Here is an 18,533-nt window from a genome sequence, read left to right as displayed (position 1 = left end):
TCTCGCTCTCTCTCTCTAGCTATAACTACAGCCCACAGATAGGAAAAGAGCTGCCCCTCTGCTCCCTGACACTTTTATTTATGTATATATTTTTTTAAAGCTAGAAGAAAGACTGAAGACGGCTTGCCAATTTTTAAAACCAAGAGGATCCTAATAATCTAACTGAATATGCACCCGCGATCATTAACAACAAATGCACTGTTTTCCGATCATCACTAAACCAGGTCTAAGCAGTGCTCAGTGTGTAGTACTGAGCACTGCATTGGCAGCTTTGTGTAAATAATATATCGTATTCTGCTATTTAGGGGCGAATTGAAAAAATATATATTTCAAGGCTTTAGTTAATTGCATTCGTTTCAAAGTATGGTAATTATTTTTTGATAAATGAATAAAATAAATAAAAGTATTATCCCCATGTATCTGTTTGCTCTGGACCTTTGCTTGTCACTTTTTTGTTCAATTTGAAATTGACTTTTAATCCAGGACCCCTGGACTAGACAAAAGACTTGTCTCTGTTCACTTAGATTCTCCTTTGTTTAATCCCAAAACAAGATTGCATTTATCCTAGTCTTAGCCTGCCGCTGAGAAGCAGAGATCATTTGTTAAAGGAAATTATTACTACTGAGAACAGAAGGGAATTTGGCGTACTGAATGCTCGTGGCAAAACACAAAGATGAGATCTGAGAGACTTAAGAAAGAGGTGTTGAGATGAGAGATGGTGGAGAAGGAAGGGAGATTAGATTGGGCCCCGCTAAAGGTTGTTCAGACAAAAAAAAAATCTCCCGGCTGGGGCCCTATAGGGGTAAATCTGAATTGTTGAGCTCTGCCTCCGTTCTATCCCTACCCCCTCCGCCTGTGCCCATATCCATCATGTTAATATACCTACAGCGTGGCCCTCTGGGTAATATATCTTTGACCTGTGATTACTCTAACAGCTTATTGTTTGCACACTGAACAATCCCATTATGTCGGGGATCTGTTTACATACAGCCGTGCCGTTTAGATTAGCATGGTGTGTGTAGGTGAACGCGCTGTAAGAGCTGCTGCCTCTGCCACTGCGCTGTGTTTATGCACCGCAAGTTCACATCTTTGTGCTGTTGCTAAATCTGCTTGAGGTCAGCACATGGAGGAGCCTGTATATGGCGTCTGTGTAAAAGGGCAGATTCACGGAAAGTGGCTCATACCGCATTGCTTACAGCTTTCCACAAAAAAAAAAAAAATCTCTACACTGGTTGGAATGCATTTTAGTTAGTTGCACATGCTATACTTATTTTAGCTTTGATGTAGGCTTTGTGAAGGCTCTGAACATGGTCATTCAATATGGATTTCACTCTACAAAATAAAACAGTTCATGTCACCAGGATAAAGATTGTGTCATTGAATGTGATGCATAACTAATAGACACAGATGTACGGATCGGTCTCTAACAGTTGTATGGCCACGGCGCATCATCTGCTGAACTGAGGTCGGCTCATTACCACAGAGTTAACCTCCGGCAGGACGCCAGCTCGCGCAAGGCCCTCAGAGCCACAGCATGTTTGAGGGCAGAGGTCGGGTGTCTTTCTGAGTGCCCGTCTCACAGGTGAACAGAGATCCACCAAGCACCTCCCTGTGTAACCTTTTACGCTTTTGGGCAAGGTCCAGGTTTCTTCACTTATTTCTCCACTGACCTCTGCCTAATCCCACTGACCTGTTCAGCTTTTCTGACAGAGCGACGTGCAAATCTGTGTTTTTGACATGGGATGAATGGACAGTAGCTGGCAGGATGCCTGGTTCTCCTCTTCCTATGGGTGGGGCTCAGTTGCTCCCTCTGTTACTGCCTTTCATGTTTCTTACCAGCATCCCTGTTGTACACTCGGGATTTTCAGATTGAGAAGGACAATTTAGACCCTTTTATACAGATAATGTCCCAGAATTTCACATTTGAGGGTTTGCAAAACATTTCCGTCCACATCTAACAACCGGTAAGACAGATACACAATATGGCAATGCAATATAGCACACTAACTAAAACAGATTGAATGTAAGTTTTAGCTTATCTGTGCATTCACAAAGGATAATGGGTGCTGTTGTGCTAAATTTACACTTAGCCGACTTCCAAACTGTTTAATAGGCGTTATTGTATGGATGGCTACACTTTCACTTTGTTTGCAGACATAAGATATAAAATAAATAAATAAATAAAAAAAGAAATAGAACATTTGTTCATGTCGGGTTTGGATTTGGCTTTGTGGTTTTCAGAAGACAAAATGTGTGAGTTAGTGTGTGTCGGGGTTGATCCCTCTGGAAGTCATCATGCAAAGTATCGCGTCTTGGAACTATACATAGTACTCATATATACAGCAGCGGAAGTACGGTGGTGAATATGCGTGCGGATCTGTGGTATTGTGTTCCTGTTGCCATGTGTGTCCGTCAGTGCCGTTCATTAGTCCGCTCCGAGCAGTCGGCTGCAGGGCTGGGGGCAGCACGGGGGTCATGCTAATGTCACACTGAGAGGTAGAGGATGCACTGCTGAAGGTGAGCCGACTTATCCGTGCCGAGATTTCGCGTCAGAGTCATTCTGTCTTTTCAGTTCATAGTTCGCAGAAGAAGTTCTCGCTCGGTGGCTCGAAGTCCAGGTGACGTTGCAAAACACCATGCAAGGGTAATCTTGGGTCTCACCCTCACAGTATTGCAAATTGTAAAAGAAAGTGAAACATGTCTCGAAATAAAAGAAGTAAAAAGACGTCCAGGTCTCCAGCGCTACCTTAAGTTATTGAAGTTGCTTTGATTTTGATATTTATGAAAAGATGTATGCATATTGGTACGTCTGTAGTAAAAAGAAAATGAGTACTTCTAAAAGTTTTGAAATATACATTAAAATGAGGTTTTTTAATGAGTATTACGCTATTGCCCATGCTGCTGTCTTCATTTGTCCCTATTTACATAATGCGCAGTGACTAGTGGAAGACGAGTCTAGACAGAATTGGTTGTACAATTTTCTTGTCCTCACATCAGAAGACGTGATTATTTGATAGCCTTTGGGTAGATACAAATGAGACTTTCTCACACCAGTTTGTCCAGTTACATTAGGATAAATGTTCCTGTACCAGGAAAAGTAACAACAATTCTGATGAAGATCTATTTACAGAAGCATGCATCTGTGGTTTCCCCTTTGAGGAGGTTTCAGTCACTCCAATTGTTTTTATCATCGGTTTTCAGTATTTTCTTCAAAAAAGCTGGAGCCAACGGCCAGGAAGGGAAACAGGGCTTTACAAGGATGCACTGTGTATTTGAAGGATTTCTGAGCATCTCCTCTTCAGAGTAGTGTTGTGCTTTGGAGGTGGTTTGTTGCAGTTGGTCAGCCGCTATGATGTCATCGCTGCTTCAGTGTTCTGCCATCTGTGAACATACAAGACGGGTAGGGGAGAGAAAGAAAGAAAAGTTTAGTCACACCTTATTTGTTAGTGTAACCACAGGCACAAACCACCCCCACTTTATTAGTGGGTAATGGCAAAGTGACTCATGGTGTCAGTATTTGGAAGTGCAGGCCCTGTGCTGTCACCACGGCCTGTATGAAAGCAGAGGAGACGTGAGCACCCTGTGAGTGTGCATGACAATCCACCGGGCTCAGATCTACACTGACACGGGGAGCAGTGTGTGGTGACTCCTCAATCAACTTCTATTAGGGTCAAGGAGAGACATACATATACCCACTGTGTGGCTTTGTCTTCAAACCATGTCCTTTCACGAAAACATTTGTGAAAGGCTTGCGTGCAAACATACATAAAAAGTGTGGCATTTACATATTTCTTGAAATAAACATCTCTTTGATATGAGAAACTCTGTCTGAGGAGCTGAAACTTGCCGTGACTTTGGGCCTCTGTTGCAGGCCTGGCAAAAACAGAAAAACAAAATACTCCCTTGTTGCCAACATGTCTCACCAACAATCACTCCACCTCTTACTACACAGACTGGGACAAGCTCCACCACATATTGTCCAGCTTTCATCTAGCAGCAACCCATGTTCTACAAGCTATACAACCGAGATCACACATACTGCCCCGGGGCGCTCTCCAGCCACCCGGCATTACACGCTAAAGCCCTCCTGACTGACTGTGGTCCCTGCGATAACCGTCTGTGATGGGAACGCCGAGGCCATTTGGACCTCCAAAGCCAGGTGTTAGCACTTCAGTTCACTGCCTCATCAATAATTGACAGAGGCAAACCAATCAGAACAATTTGCTCACCACAGCGAAGTGCTAGAGCAGCCTAACACCAGTGAATCATTAATGAGGCAATTAGCCGAAATGGTTAGACGGTTAGGTAGTTCTCCAGCGGTGTCCTGATACCGCATCTGCACGTGATAGAGCGATCGAGCCCAGGACAATATCACACAAAGGTCTGAAGGGGTTAAATAACACAAGACAGCGACTTACTCAACTTTAGTGGCTTTTTATTGGGAGCCAAATCTTTCACCAGTTGAGAGGCGCACATTGGGACGGTAAGTGATTTCACGCTTTGATATTTGTGTAAGTAAATAAAACACCTGTTACACCATAGTTCTGTTTCATCACAAAAGCAGGAAGCACAAAATCAGCTTCTTTTCTTTTCCTACGACTCAACTTCCTTAAGCTCATAGTTGGTTCGTTGACATGAGCTCACCATTTCTCAACCACGGTGAACAACGCTAAAGGAGATCGGCTTTTGATTGGTTTGCTGCTTCCGTCCCGGAGATCGCCACGAGATCCAAGTGTGGGAGAGCCTTTATGGACATGAATAAAATCGACCTCCGTGACATCGCTCAAACACGGGTGAAGCAGCAGCAGCAGCAGCAACAATAACAGCAGATATAGGGTTTGCCTTTGAAGAGCGCAGATCCGGGATTGTTGTATGAAAGGAAAATCAAAGGCCCCGGGGAGCTGCTCACAAAGCCCCATCGATCAGCCCATATTGGAACCATTTCATAGTTTATCGATGCGCCTCTACCAGCTCTCAGACCCCCATCCACAGAACATGCGCTCAATTAAACCAGCAACCCTGGTCTTAGAAGCGCAGCGCAAACATGGTTAGGAATAACAAGATTAGGTCGTTTTGTCTTAAAGTGACGCAAAAGATGTATAGATCATGGTTCAGTACATTTACTTATTGTGACATGTTTGTTTCTGTAAATAAGCTTGAGGCCTTTGTTGTTAAAACTATTCATTTCATTCAGTTGGACATTCCGAGTCAATTAGACTGCTGCTAATGTCATTAAGAACAATGGAAGAGGCTTATCGTGATACTGCATCTGCGAGATATTAGGAAATACAGCTCCGAGGTAGATTATAGCCTCTTTTATTGACTTTAACCACATTTCACTGTCTTAGAACGAAATGTAGAAGTAATTGATTGGTTCGTTAACTTGTGTATGTTTAAATTGTCACTTTAAATTGAGCCGATATGGAGTCTTTTTTTTTTTTTAATGATTCCTGTTCACGCTTATTGCCCTCTCTGGATTCCACCTTCAATAAATATGAGCAAACAGGAAATTTGCCTGATATCTTAAGAGAGTCATTACCATCTCTACGTGCGCTGAGATTAACATGTAATTAAAGTAGTAAATCAATATTTATTAAGCAATCCTACACACATTCAGAAAGAGGTCAGGATAGACGTGGCAGTAGGAAAAATACACTTGACCTGAGAGCCCAATTCCTTTTACAGGCTCCTAAATGTGTCAATTCATACAAGAAGTTTGCAAGTTACGCACCATCAAAAGATACGCATTTGTGAATATAAGACTAAATAACACAGTCTCAATATCGGCCCTTCGTACGGCCTATAGTTCCCTTTATATACAGTTATCACAGTCTCTGACGAACCACATGGCCAAAGAATCTCCATTGTCCCCTTTCTTTGAAATGAAAACGCTTGATGGACTGCTGGGCTCATTGTTTAAAATTACTTGACATATAAATGGCCCAGGAAAACATTGGTTGGCCTCAATTATGCATTGAAAATAAAGTTATGAGCGGGTGGGTGAATTATTGATGTTGGCATCATGGAACAAGAGCATGGTTGGCAATGTGTCACACTTACTTATTTATTCATATTTTTTTCCTGATGCGTCATCTTGTATTGATAAATTTTCATCTAAAACCCTGCGACGGCCTGGTCGGTGAACGATGGAAACGCACTCAGTGAAATATTGGAAACATAATGCAGTATTACGGGAAGAGAGGAAACAGATAACATATTGAGCAACATAATGTATTCTCATAAATAGTAAATATTAAATAACTCACTGCTTACTTTATAAAGTTCGCAATGATATCTGATCTATTCTTACCTACCACAAACGCAGGTCATAAAAACACGCCACACAACTGTGTAGAGACTAAAGGTATTCACTTCTAACTCATCTCAACAAATCATAGCAAATCTAAAGAACTACTTAAACAAGTTTTTACAAGTTGTTCTTGAAAAAGTTAATATCACAAATGGAATTTGATCAAACTTATCTGCCAAAAGTATTAAACTATGATTTAAATGGCAAGCATTGAAACATCAATACACATTTCACTGCACATATAGATACTGTATTAGTGTGTTTCTGTTTCAAACTTTCCATGACTCAAACTTCTGTCATATTGTAGCCTTTCACCGCTCTTACAGCAACTCTGATACTTTTACCGTTATTTCAGTAACTGACATGCTTTATGTCAAACAGCAGTGGGAGTCGCTGTTAACCTTTCTGCACCCCAGTGTGCCTGCAGCCCTTTTGGAAGGTGTGAACTGTTTAATGTAACAGAAAGAGCCGCCTTCGCTTCGATTTCACCAAGCTCATAATGTTCAACAATAAGATCAGAGAAACTCTGCACAATATTACAACATGCTGTTGTAATATTGTCCAACTTTAATTTTGCGTAAATTCAAGTATGATCAACTCAATCTTTTTTTTTTTTTATATATATGCTACAGAAGGATTAGGGAACTGTATTTATTATTGTAACCAATTATTGTTTGTTTATTTAGTTTTTACGTACATAAATTATTTTCACGGTCTCTGGTTACATTTTAAGTGACTTGAATAATGTAGAAAATTGAATCACATAATAGTTTACAAAGCAGTTACGTTGCAACAGTCTTTATGGGAAGTTTTCATTGCATTTAAAGATGTTTAGTGAGCGGTGACTAACGAACATGCGTTTTATTTTGCATCAGGAGGAAAAACAAATGGCTGAAGCCACTGAAGTCAGCTCTGCATTATTGAGACCATCTGGACTTAATTGAGTCTCCCTTTTGAATCAACAGCTGCTGAAATTACATTGCAATCGTACTTCACTCAGTATAAACGGGACCTTGTTGTTTTAAACAACAATTCATTTGTTATATTATATTATTGGTGTGTGGTCTGTAAATCGGTGCACTAGTGAAGTGCTGAAAATTGTTCTTGCTTGTGCAGAAAGAAATTTCCAGTCCCGGCCCTGGGCAAATGGCCTTGACACTTAGTGTAAAAATGTATGTCAAATCAGTGTGCAAATTATAGCAACCAAGAGCTGACGATTTATTGTATTGTGGCTATTTTAAATTGAACATACTGTATTTTAGAATACACCTCGACATAAAATGTCATAAATCTGGAATAGGATACTAAAGGAAAACAAATCTAAAACAAAACTTCTAATAAGTAACATTGAGTCAAGTAAAACAAACCTATTTCCTTTGATCCCTTCTTTCTCTTTTCTCCTGCATTTTGCTCCTAAGCTGGTGTGCGAGTGTGTGTGTGTGTGAGTGCAGCGCTGATCGAAGGCCCGACTGTGTCTGTCAATCTGTCAGCGGCTGACACTTTTACAACACGCGCACTACACTGATGGGTGCTATCATTCACGTAACGATTGGCCCTCTCGCTCAAATCTAAAGACAAGAGCAAGTGAGCGGGCTGGAGGATTGAATGTGAGCGGAGGCAGGTGAGTAATGGCTGTGTGGAGCAGTCAAGCTGAGGGAGCAGAGGAGGCCAAGGGAGAAGAGGAGGCAGAGGGAAAGAGGAGGCAGAGGACAAGAGGAGACAGACAGGGTGAGCAGAAGAGGCAGAGAGATGAAGAGGAGGCAGGGTGAGCAGAGGAGGCAGAAGGAGAAGAAGAGGCTAGAGGAGGCAAAGGGAGAAGAAGCTGAAGGCTGAGGAGCAAAAGAGGCATGGGAGCTGAAAGTTGACATTTGTGCGTTTTTGACCTCGTAGTGACCCAGTGGCTGTATGAGACAGGAGTTCTAGTGTCTCACATACCTATCCCTGTGTGCTGAGCTCTTAACTCTGACATTTCTTCACCCTCCTCTCAAAATAATGCAATATTTTCTTATAGGGTTGAAGTTGTTGGGCAGCAGTCAAGTCTATAGGGCTGCATATTGCCAATAAAAAAGTGATATGCGACAACTAGAAATGTACCGATCCAGCTTTTTTGCTTCTGATACCGACACTGGGGGCTTGAGATCTGCCGATATCCGACATTAACCGATGCCAATAGACTTTCTTAAAAGTGGCCGCTTTGAGTGAAAAAGTGAATGCTTCTCTTTTCTTCATTGTGAGATCAATAAAGTCTTTTCTTTTCTTGCAAACGAGATGTTACATATCAATGATCAATAATATCTATTAATAAACTGTAATGGAAAAACAAGGATCACTGGACTTTTCTTCACTAAACATCCTCGGCTACATCACTCAGACGGTTAAATAATGTAAATAACTCACATAAAGTGATCTGATCAAACAACTTGTGCATTACAAATATGTTATAGCATTTCATAACAACACTTTGCCATTCTAGTGGTGGTCATTTGTATTTTATTCCTAATGACAAGGCAAGGCAAGTTTATTTGTAGAGCACAATTCATACACAAGGCAATTCAAAGTGCTTCATAGTTGCATAAATACAACAATAATAATATATAATAAAACTAATAATATAATATAATTTTGTGCGCCGATTCAAAAGATGTTAAAACTGTGAACTAACTGAATTCTCCAGGTTCGGAACTTCAAATTGAGGTACAGCATGTCCATATTCACGTAGATTTAGTTGGTGAAAGTTGTGCTTTTAAAATGTTGAGAAAAAAAACAGATATTGATCCAGTATCAGATATTTTCAATTGATACAAGTATTTAATTTTTTCTGGTATCTGCACCGATACCGATATAGGATCTCAGTCAAAAAGAACTCTATTGATTTTGAGATATATTGTGTCTTCTTGCGATAGAGATATTGCATCACCTAGTATTGCGAGACAATATTTTTTGTGATACATTGTGCAGCCCTAATACTCTGCATCGTTTTAGATATTTGAATAAAATAAGTGGAAGAAAATGGCATGCAAAAATGTGTCTTTGTCCATAGTTTTCAAAAAAAGGAAAAGCGTATGCTTTCACCATCTTAATATTCTATGATAACATATGGTCAACCCTAACTTACATGTGAACAGTATAGACTAATTAAAAGAGTGCACCATAAGGAACAGTTGGGTCTTCACAGATCTCATGGAGTGCTCCCTGGAAATGAGCAGTTAAATGCTGCCCAGAGGAGACAGACAAGCCAATGTGTCTGTCTGTTTGCAAGGATCGCAGAAGCAACGCGCTCAAACAGGAAGACAGACTTTATAATAACTGTGTCTAATGTGCAGGCTCATATCCACCTATATTTTATCCCTCTCATTGTGAGATTGTCTGTGCCTTTATAGTGAAGGGGCCTAAATATGTCCTGTTCCTTGTATTGCGATGCACTCAGTCCATGTACCATTGTTGAAGCACGGCCTCAATGGCCTCACCTTAAATCTACACTGACAGGCCGTGACATGATGTGGACAGGGCATCTGAATTTATTGTGTCCTGCCTCTTCTCTCCTTGTCTCCTTTCCTTCTCCCCTTGCTATTGTTCCTTTCCTCCTTCCTCTCCTTGTCGCGTGGATATGTCGAGCATGAGATGTCAGATTATTTCCCAGCAGACAGTGCGCTCTGTGACAGAGGGACTAGAGCTGTATATCAGTAGATGACACCACACTTCCCCCTCCTCCTTCATCTCCTTTCTTCTCTTCAAATATGGCCAAGCTTTTTTGATCACTTAAAATGTTCGTTTTAGGAGCGAGGTCGACTCTTAAGTGAAATATACATCCTGATTTTCAGTGGGCCATATGTGCCGCTCAACCACCTCTCTGTCAGAGGTGTCAAATACTGGCTTAATAAAAGAAAAGGAAAAAAGATTATTATTATGATTATTACAATTATGATTATTATTATGATTATTATTAGTATTATTGTTAAGCCTAATACATTAAGTGCAGCTTTGGTGTGGGAGTCATACAGGCCTCAGCCCTGCATATGGTTTCAGTGGCACCTGTCCTCAGATGAATAACTCCCGAGTGTGAGCTGGCAAAGCCCGCTGCGATACCAGAAATTACAATCCTAATTCAGCTCGAGGGATTTATACAGCGGCCGGGGACAATTTATGACACTGTGTGGACAGGGCCAGCGCAGCCAGAGGAAGAGAGACTAATAATGCTGGCCAAAGTGATTAGCTCAATGAGAGAAACTGTGCGTTTGTAGCTCTGCAATTATTATTGTGTTTCTCATCACATAATGAGTTTGAACAATGCAGTTAATGGTATTATTGGCCCGGCACCAGAAGCGAGTGTATATAAGCTTGATCGCACTTTTTCATCAATAAATCACTCTAGTGCACATGGCAATATTTAAATCTATGTTATTAAAACTGTTGGAACAACACTATCAGATTTATGTTGTGTTATTTTATTATAGATTGATTATCATCATCACAGGCATATCTGATTTGCGTGCAGGCAGCTGGAGAGCGATTGCTTTAATCCATTTTGATTGCTCTGCAGAGGAACGCCGCAGCTCTGCTTGAATGGACAGCTCCTCGCTGCTGCTCCTGTGATTGGCTTTGCAAATAAAATATTGTTTTCTTCCCCTTTGTGCCTTTGTTTCTGCTACACACTGACAACAAACAATGTAAAAACTCTAAACATCCTCTAACACTTCTTTTGTGTAATTTACAATCAATCACATACAGAAACTGATCAAATATGAATGTTGAGGCCTTCACAACTATTGTAAAATATCAAGTAAGATTGTTGACTATGGTGTGATTGTAATGGATGACACAGTTTCACTGATGTTATTCTAAAACTGTTCATTTCTCCTGTTCATGTGTAGAAAGTGAGTCATTTAAATGTTAAGATTTTCCACTCTAGTATGTAAATGTAGCTGCTCTAAATTTCAGGAGATCAGGCGCCCTCAGCCCAAGCCTGGCAGCGGAGGCAGTCTAGCATGAACGCTCACCAATACGCAGCAGAATTACTGACTCTCACAACTGTGACAGGCCTGAAATTACAATTGAGTTTCACTCTGTCCTGTTTCCACACCTAGCTCCTTCTTCCCTTTTTTCTTGTTCTCCCGTTTTCCTCACTGGCTCCCTCTCTGTGACGGCTCAATAACAGGTGCCATGCTAAGAGAGCTGTTACAGCCGTCCCTGAGTGGTTGTGTCAGCACCAGTGTTAAGGCTGAGATTTCTAACCTGCTCACCATGCAGGAAAATCCAGGAAGAAAAATCTCTTTGGTCCCCAAATGGCGCCCACTGGGAGCCATCATGTGCTAAATTTCACCGGGTGGTTCTCCCTCGTTGTGTGTGTCTGTGGCCCCCGGACTCCGATTTACAGATACAAACATACTGAGGCTTTCTGCATGGCCAGCCCACGCAGCTGTGATCAGCAGAAAAAAATACTACAAAATAAATAAATAAACAAATCAACAAACACATAAGAAAAGGCCATTTCTTTGCAAATGCCGGAATAAGGACTTTTTGTGGGCCATCTGCAGAAAATGAAGCGTTCAGTCAGACCCTGATTGCACTTGCACCGCTTTGGCCCGACTATTTAAAAACCTGTTAAATGTAGGAAGTGGTACTATTGGTGCGAAAACAAATTGATAAAAGCCTTTGTACGCCTTCTCTTTGCTCTTGATTTGAAGAGCCAATTTACAAAGTACGACTCGGGCTGATTCTGACTGCACGTTCCTTAAACACAAACAAGGCAATCTGTCATTACCAACACTCGTCTGTAACATAACTTAAGGCTCAGATGGATTTTTTTTTAAAGCAGAGGTTCTTGGCAAAATCTATGCAAATGGGGCTGCTTTGTGGAAAGACGCATGGGAGGGGATGGGGGAGCTTGAAGCGGGCAATAATCACAGGCGGATTGTGTGCAAACAAGAGATGCTAAGTACCTCAAACCTCGCAGCGACACTGACACATAGCGCCAGACACACAGAAGGGATGAGTCTGTCAGGTGATTGCCACGGTGTCATAAGCTGGCGTGTGTTTAAAACTTTTGCAACACTTTTCCCACCTAGCGAAAAAAAAACATTCAAACAAACAGCGTCCATCTATTCTCATACTGTCTGCCTGCATCAGCATCAATTATTAAGCTTTTCTGTACATTTCGCTGGTGGGAGGAGTAGAGATATGTTGCATATAGGTAATCTAAATTTAGCCATCTATACCATCACAGCCGTTTCATTTTACGCAGACAAAAAATGATAAATTTCAAAGGTGACCTGATGGTTTTCATTACAGTTGATTGATCGGCGCATGTGAGGGTGTCACAAAATGGCCACAGCAGACATTGTACACCTTTGGGAGTGCACAGTCCATAGTGCTCCAGAGATGCGTAAAGGATGAAACTCAAAAAAACTGCTTTTTATTCTGCATCTGCCAGACCCTCTCTCAAAAAAAAGTTACAACGTGGTTATTTATGAAACTCCTTGATAGTGTTTGGGAACAAAGAAAGAAAATGTGAATCTCTCCTATGTACCAGTAAATAAGCCATGCAATTTATCATAAGAACAAGAAGAAAATGTCAAGGGCACAGGAGTCCCTCTTTGTTGGGGTCACACACACACACACACACACACACACACACACACACATGCGACATAAACTGGCATGCAAACAAAAGTCTCACACACACGCACACATTCACATGGCGCATTGTGACCACACTGTGCTACATAGAAAGTTGAGGCATTGACAAATCACTGAGACCTGGAAGTGGGGCCGAGGTGGGACTAATTGAAATGAACTTTAGCGAAGGGGGGACACCTAATTAAACATGAACTTTCTATCTCGTGTTTGTGTTGACATCATGGGGCCTAAATTTCAACTCATCTCGGGCCCCAACCTGCAAAACAAAAGGATACAGCGTGGCGTGCAAGAAAGAAGGAATAAGGTCATTGCTTTTCCTCAGTGAGAACATATTTTTTCTTGTCTGCAGTCACTGGCGACACTTTGCGGGAGTGTGAGAGGGGCACATTCATTATGCGCTGCTCCTCCGCAGAGAGCGACACATATGGCGACTTGTGTTTACGTGTTTATCCGCAGACAGCCATCATGAGCTTTGTGCATATTATTGGCATACATACACCTTTGCGAGTGCACGGGGGCAGACAAGTGCAGACGTGTGCATATTTGCCTTGTTTGTTGCCGTTTATTGCCTGTTCTATTTTTCCGTGCGACTGGAGCAGGGGGACGCGGGGCCGACGCTCGGGCTGTGAAGTTTCGCAGTAACGGGCTAATTCCTCAGTGGCTGTTTAGAGAGTCTCCAGCAGTGCTAAGTGTTCTCCTCGCGGTGCCTGATCAGAAAACAGGACCACTTTAGTCAGTTTGTTTAAGATCCCTGGAGAAGGCTCTCATATCCTCCCTTTACCCACACTGCCCCTCCAGCACGCACACACACACACACACACACACACACACACACACACACACACACCTACACGCACACACACGCGCTGTGCCATTCTGTTAAAAGGATTGAAAACAGCTTGCATTTTCAGCGTGAAATAAAATTGCTACTGCTGTTCACAAATATTGATTGTGTTAAACATACATTTGGTTTTTTTGTTTTTTTATTCACAAATTGTTATTAAGTTGAAATCTTGATGATGAAGTAAACATGTCTATTGTTGTCTTGATTTTACAGTCCGGACCGGAAATGATGAAGTGCAGCAAATCCAGTGGCGTCAGGTCACTCCGGTTTACGGGGTGATTCACACATGAACAGAAATTACATTAAATACTAATTTTGCAAATGTTCTAATCAGAGCAGGAAAGGAGTCGAGAGGAGACAACATACATTCATAGACATTCATAGGTTTAAGGTGAGACAGGTGTAGGCAGCAGTCTCTACAGAGCCTCATTATTTTTGCGGAGGAACACTTGAAGAACATCTCCGATGCCTTTGGGCAGCAGGGGGGGCAGTACAAGCTTTTCATCCCAACATCCTTCCATCTCGGAGTTGACTTATTAATTCACACACACACTATTAATATCAGCAGTTCGTTTTAGGTTAGAGCTTCGCATGCATTTATTCATCCATTTTGTGATAGATCGGATTTAAAGATAGGTAGCATTAATCTAAATATATATACTACAATTATACAAATATATTTCTCTGAATTCTCTGTTTTCTCTCTGATAATCAGAAGTGGCATCGCAAGTGTTTGCATGAGGCATTTTTGCATGGAGAATTTCCCTACACATGGAGACTCCTTGTTCTCCACGCAGCGGCTCTTTCTGCTCTGTGCTATCCCTGTGTAAAGGTGAATTTTGCTCAGAAAAGCTGACAAGTGTGAAATTACGATAGGAAGTGCTTCATACCCTGCCATTTACCTTCATTCATTTCCAGGCCATACACACATGCACACACACACCTTCAAGGCTAAACTGACTGACAGATTTTCCATAACCAGAAGAAAAACACCACACACATTATGCATACAGTCTTGTTCATGGAATATTTAGGGGGAAAAAAAGGTTAATTCTTGCCTTTGCCTTTGGAGTGCTATTGAAAGCAGAGAAAAAGGTGCTGGAGGAAAGGGTGTAAATAGCACTGGACCTACATGGATTATAGCTCATCTATACATCTATAGCACTAGTCCCCGGCCAGGAGCAGGATCTATATGAAGTTCAAAGAGAGCTGGGACACAGAGGGTCTGCCTGTTAGGAGGTGAGGGGTCACAGGCAGTCTCCACATCATTAACAGCAACTTTCAGCTCCCGTCTTCTCTCTTCTTTCTCCATAACTAAAATAACTTCATATGACTCACTCATGTATTCATTTATCACGACGCAATTTGATTTAGTAACTGATATGGGTTGATATTGATGTGCTTTTTCTATTATTAGCATGTTGATTTCAGGTGGATGTGGTTCAAATGTAAAATATTTTTTGTTCAACAGTCTAAATGCTCATGGAATTAATTTATTGTAGTTGTATCTGTGTTTAATGTAAAATAACAAGACTAAGACAGAAGATGAAAGCAAATTTCATGTTTAACTGTCCTTTATATTTTTTATGTTTCTACTTAGATGTGATTTCCCTGTGGCAGGTAAGAGTGATCACTTTGACGTGTACTTTCAAAATCATCCCTGAATGTATTTATTAAAAAGGTCTCGATGCATCATTTTCATTTTTAACGATATTGTTAAATAGTTTGAAAAAAGGTGCAGGCGTAACTGTGTTGTCTGATGGTGATCTGGCTGGCTGTGGTCAGAAGAGCGTAGGAAACACTGGACAGTCATAAGTCTTTGTCTTTGAAGACTGCACGCTGTGCCCGTATCGCTGCTGCAGCGTAATTGATACAGGCTCATGCTGTTGAGCTTAACTGGCCCATCATGGCTTTCTACTCAGATCTCTCAAAGCTGTAGGACTCCACGAGCAGAGCGCTTGTAGCTGCCACACACACATACAGTACATGGTGCATGGCTGAGTGGCTGCTAGTAAGATCACAGCTTTAAGAGATCCAATGCGACATCGGTTAGGCTAACGTTAATAGAGATGAGCTGCCTGGTTAGCTCAGAGATGATGCATGTTTGATCTCAGCAGTAATCAGTTTTAAAAGGCAAAAATTAAAACTGCAATATTTATTTATATTCAAATGTATTCCAAAGTTTTATAATATTGTTGTTGTAGTTATAAACTTTAAAAGACAAATTTCCCTCATGGGACTTTGACGTTTGTTTTGTTCTGTTGCATTCATCTCTTCTCAGGGGTTAAAACAACTTGTAACATTAAGTCACCCAATAACGAAAGATTTGTGAAGTCCTGCTGCTCTCTCCCTGTGTTCAGCTTTGACAAAAGACTACCCTCACTTGGCTCAGAAGCATTAAATCATGTCAGCGATGGCTCTGGAGAAATGTGGGCCACACCTGAGTGCTCCTGTCCTGTCCGGCCGCTGCAGCTCAGTAAAAACTACTGAGGATCCTGTGTGCGCTGGAGGAGGTCCCCTGCTTTTACACCTCCACCTGACATTCTGTGACATTTAGGAAGTCATTAAAGGTGTGAGAGCGCAGTGTGCCATCGCAGAGCTCCTCAGGCAGAGAAAGACCCTCCGAGCTGTCATCGTATAAAGCCTTGTTGGACCGACTGATTACGCTGTCAGGGATATCATAACATTATATTATGCTCTCAGCGGAGGACATATTTACTGTGTTGACAAATCTTGCATGATAGCATGTGCCGTAAAGCAGGCTAGATGGCGGTGCCAGCGAAGTGCTATGATTGGGCCTCTGGTCAATGCAGATATGAGGATGCACTGGCATTATCTGATGAGTGCAGTGGATCAGCTCCGTTTGATAATGACACATACAGAAGGGCTGCAGAAGATAAGAGTCACTTTTATGAGCCTTTTCCTTTCCACCAACAAACAGCCATTAAAGTGTAGCCAAATCTGGCCGCTGCTGGTGCCGCTGACAGCTAATGCCCTGCTATTTGTCCATCTCTGGCATCCGTCTCCATAAATGCCTGGCTGTAAAAAGCCCTACTAACCTACATAATTAAGGGCCTAGGCTGTCTTTACTGCGGTAACTGTTGTTTCAGGGGAAGCCCCTGTTCAGAAGTGGCGATTTGCCTTGTGTAGAAAGAGGAGCCCCCAGTTCAAAGCACTGGTTGTGCTGTCAACTCTGATACTAACACCAAACACACACTGAGAAGCGCAGAGGTACAGGCAGGACAGTGATTACAAAGCCGCGCTCGCGGCTCCAACGTGCCTTTTCTCTGAAAGAAAAAATTCAAGGGATTCACGCCAGCAAAGTGGCAGCTGGAAGTATATGTCGCAAACAGGAAATGCTCAGCAAGATATATATAAGACATTTTGATAATGCCTACTTATTGATATTGCCGACTTCTTTCAGTTTATAACCACATCAGCTCACCTGCATGTCATGTTCCTTTTTCTGTTGCTTATAGACATTTAAGCTTTGACAAAACTATCTGACTATTGGTATCGGTTCTTTGGAGCTCTGAATTTGCAAAGGTCTATACCAATATTAAAGTATGTCCCTTCTCCCTGTAGTATATAAATGATGTAAATGTACATTGCACAGTTCATTATCACATTATGTTTTACAGTATATTTCTACTGTGGACATTAACAAATGGAACTCATATAAGGTTCTCCTTTGACTTTAGTGACACTTTTTTTTTTTTTTTTTATAAATAATTCAGTTGCTGCTTTAAATAATTTACCAAAAGGTTACAGTTTAATCTTATGCAAAATGAGCTTTCCTGTCTATGAGTTAAAGGGTGAATTTTTCCAAATGTCTCCTGATCAACACAGGGAGGGCTTGTTGTTTTCCTCAGACATAACAAATTCTGTTATACACATTGAATATGTTTGCTGATTATTTTAGCACTGTGACTTGGTCGGGTTAAAGGTAAACCTAACCACACAGACTGGCCCATCGGGCCATAATCGGCTTACACCTACCCCTCACTACACCCCGCTCATGGCCCTCTGTCCTCCATGGTGCATTGGTGTCTGTGACATTGTGACTTGGCAATTAACTTTAACTTATGTCCACTGATTATACCAAAGCAGCTTAGCCCAGCAAGGGTCGGATTAGAGTTTAGATCTTATGCCCAAGCGAGATTTCACGCATGACAGTCGGGTTTGGGCCTGGCTCAGGCTTCAAGATTTTATTATTATTATTATTATTATTATTATTATTATTATTATTATTATTATTATTGGATTGATTCAAGAGTCGGCATGTCGAGGGGGTTGCTGTAGTGTGAGCCTGTATAGAAACACATGCTGAAATATTCTGGAGCATGGAGAGGCCAACCCTTTGATACCGGCACTACACCGGGACTATTGTTGCGTACATGCTCTTCCACTATATGCTCAGTGTAACTCACAGTGGGTTGAATACAGCAGTTTGGTTCATGTTAGTGTGTTAAAAGTGTTATAATTGCAGCATGATGTTTATGAACATCGAGGGAGGCGGAGATGAGAGAAGAGACTGCAAACAGGAGGGACCCTTGCCTGTGTTGCTGCCTGCTTATGCGCTGTATGCGCTGTGTAAACCTCTCCCACACCACGCACACCTCTCGGCCCGTCCTGGTATGTGTGCACATCTCTTTGCTGCTGCCTGCTTGTGCGCCGTTCGCGTAAACCTGTCCCGCACCGTGCACACCTCCGTGCTGCTGCCAGCTGAATGCACTGCCCAGA

The 18,533-nt window shown here is 41.7% G+C and overlaps 1 protein-coding gene across 1 annotated transcript in view; it reads right to left on the bottom strand.

The window, feature by feature from the left end:
• Positions 1–1,307: 1,307 nt before the first annotated feature.
• LOC306962664 (transcription factor Maf-like) overlaps positions 1,308–18,533 on the bottom strand; it is a 61,653-nt gene continuing 44,427 nt past the window's right edge. Inside the window, exon 3 of the mRNA XM_079555889.1 lies at positions 1,308–3,381. The gene's annotated coding sequence lies outside the window, so the exon portion shown is untranslated. The remainder of the gene's footprint in view (positions 3,382–18,533) is intronic.

Source organism: Gobius niger (assembly GCF_951799975.1).
Source record: "Gobius niger genome assembly, chromosome: 4".
Classification (NCBI taxonomy): Eukaryota; Metazoa; Chordata; class Actinopteri; order Gobiiformes; family Gobiidae; genus Gobius; species Gobius niger.
The sequence above is the reverse complement of the archived record's forward strand: the minus strand, read 5'-3'. Positions and strand labels throughout refer to the sequence as shown.